This window comes from Setaria italica, chromosome IV (genome assembly GCF_000263155.2).
Source record: "Setaria italica strain Yugu1 chromosome IV, Setaria_italica_v2.0, whole genome shotgun sequence".
In the NCBI taxonomy this organism is placed as follows: domain Eukaryota; kingdom Viridiplantae; phylum Streptophyta; class Magnoliopsida; order Poales; family Poaceae; genus Setaria; species Setaria italica.
In genome coordinates this window covers 2403729-2405928 of record NC_028453.1, presented here as the reverse complement: position 1 = coordinate 2405928, position 2200 = coordinate 2403729, and positions in this window count along the sequence as shown.

Below are 2200 nucleotides of genomic sequence, written 5' to 3'. Positions count from 1 at the left end.
CGTGTTCAATTTTTCTGACCTGCACATATTGCTGCTTATAATAGTGATGAGTAGCATCTTCAATCCAGAAACTTTCGGTTGCTCTAGTAGCTTGCGCTAGGCATCTTTTGATCATCAAGTAGGAAGGCTCAATTACCTGGTGCTCAACTGTGAGATGATAAACCCAGTTTATCTCATGATTAGTCAAGAATTTTCATATATCTTTCCTGTGATACGAATGCATATCCAAAAGTGAAATATGCTCGAGGAGTGGGAGCGGCTCGGTCTCCGGTTAAAGTGATGCGGCTTGGAAATGAAGAGAGGGGACTGGACGTCGGCCGTATTTTTGTAATTGTGCGAATCCGTGTGTGTGTGTGTGTGTGCGTGTGTGTGTGTGTGTGTGTGTGTGTGTGTGTGTGTGTGTGTGTGCAGGGAAGCGGGAGGAGGGGAGGGGCGGGCAAAGAAGGAGCAGGGGCATGGGGAGGGCAGTATGATCATTTTGCCACAACATTTATTGATTTTAGTTAGTTTTAGGAGGTGGAACCAAACATGCTTTAGACCATGGACTAAAAACTTACTAAAACTTTTTAGGAGCTAAAATTTTAGGAGGTAGGAAACAAACAGGACCTACGCTACTGCTTCCTTATCTGATTTAATTTCTTCTGCATGCAGTTTGTTGATACTGATCGATTTCACCTGAAAGACTTCGTAGACAATACGCAAAGGTGGTGGAAACGGAATGCTACTACTAGCTTGGTGTAGTCTTTTGATTTCACATGGGCAGGGAATATATACAGTTCTGCAAACGATACGATAAGCTTTTAGGTGCATCTGAAAAGCGTCTTCCGAACGCTCTAAGACCTTGGTCTATAAGACAGAGGGTCTACAAAAGATAAATTAAGGCGCTAGCATTTCAGAGCGCGTTCCTTACCCTCCAAAAGCAAAATCTCATCACTTGCTTCGAAACTTATGCACGAGGTAATTGTGCTTTGAGTTATACAATCGATCCATATATGATCCTCTCACTTCGTCTCGTATTTTTGTTTGGTTCGAGCAACGGAATATATAGGTTGGTCCACCTTATCCTTGTCAAGCACATGAATAAGCATAAATGATGAGTCATCTCACGAAAAATTTAGGATAAACCTAGGTGATTTCTTAAACCCCATAGCTTCTTTCGATCCACTTTCTTCGATTGTTGGATGAAGACCTAAATCTCTTCTCCCACGTAATACATGCATATCTTAGAGCAGCAGCAGCAGACGTATAGTTCGAGGTAATGCTAGCGCTTGACACGTCATGTACGCGCAGTGCTTCAGATCCCTCTCCAGCGTGTAGCTCCCTCAGCCTCAGCAAGGTGGTGTGATAGTTGCTGGGTCCCGCCACTACTACAAGGTTTGTGTAGATGAAGTAATTTTTTTAACCGCTGGCACTAGGAGCTTACTTGGGCACCCGTGCTAGGCAAATTGGACCGTGTGGCTCTCGCTCCGGCGTATAGTCAAGGTGCTAGCCATTTCTCTCTCGAAGCGTTCCTTTAACACACTACCAGGAACTGACTTTTCATCCAACCACTTTAATTCCGACTAATCACTACCGGAAATAGGAAGGTTGCCGAGTGCCTGAGGCACTCGGCAAAGACCGAAAAACTCTCGGCAAAGAGTTCGCCGAGTGTAACACTCAGCGAACGGCACTCGGCGAACTTTCCTACGGCAAACGGTGGAGTTGCCGAGTGTCGAACATCGAGCACTCGGCAAATGATTTGCCGAGTGTCAAAAAGCACTCGGCAAACATTTTCACAAAAAATAAAAAAAATAGAAACAGCCGCCAGCCGTCGGCCGCCGGCCACGGCCACGGCCACCACGCCGCCACCGGCCGCCACGCCCGCTGCCGCCCGCCGCTGTTGCCCGCTGCCGCCCGCCGCTGCCGCCACGCCCGCTGCCGCCCGCCACCACGCTGCTGCCGCCCGCCATCACGCGCCAGATCCGGAGGGGAGAGAGGTGGGGGCCGCCGGATCCGCGCCGGAGGGGAAGAAGGGGCGCGGATCCGGCCAGAGGGGAGGAAAGCCGGGGAAGGAGAGGCCGGATCCCGGAGGGGAAGAAGGGGGCGGGGGCGGCGGCGGGCGGGGCCCGGCGCCCGGGCGGCGGGCGAGGCGCGGCGCCGGGCGCCGGGGCCCGGGGCGGGGTGGGAAGAAGAGGAAGAATGGCGAGGAAATCGAGGGGCC